Source organism: Tupaia chinensis, unplaced genomic scaffold, assembly GCF_000334495.1.
Source record: "Tupaia chinensis unplaced genomic scaffold, TupChi_1.0 Scaffold144247_1, whole genome shotgun sequence".
Taxonomy (NCBI): Eukaryota; Metazoa; Chordata; class Mammalia; order Scandentia; family Tupaiidae; genus Tupaia; species Tupaia belangeri.
Genome location: NW_006204105.1, coordinates 383,003 through 383,378, shown reverse-complemented (window position 1 = coordinate 383,378; position 376 = coordinate 383,003). Strand labels below are relative to the sequence as shown.

General features: G+C 42.6%; 1 pseudogene; it reads left to right on the top strand.

Annotated features, from left to right (window-relative positions):
- Window positions 1–373, top strand: part of LOC102478428 (40S ribosomal protein S6 pseudogene) — a 698-nt pseudogene extending 325 nt beyond the window's left edge.
- The last annotated feature ends 3 nt before the right edge of the window (window positions 374–376 follow it).

The window sequence follows — 376 nt, the reverse complement described above, 5'->3', positions numbered from 1 at the left end:
GGGGTTGCATTGTGGATGCCAATCTGAGTGTTCTCAACTTGGTTATTGTTAAAAAAGGAGAGAAGGATCTCCAGGACTGACTGATACTACCGTGCCTCGTTGCCTGGGGCCTAAGAGAGTTAGCAGAATCCGAAAACTTTTCAGTCTCTCTAAAGAAGATGATGTCCGTCAATATGTTGTAAGAAAGTCCTTAAATAAAGAAGGTAAGAAACCTAGGACCAAAGCACCCAAGATTCAGCATCTTGTGACTCCTCGTGTCCTGCAACACAAACGCCAACGTATTGCCCTCAAGAAACAACGTACTAAGAAAAATAAGGAAGAGGCAGCAGAATATGCTAAACTTTTGGCCAAGAGAATGAAGGAGGCTAAAGAAAAA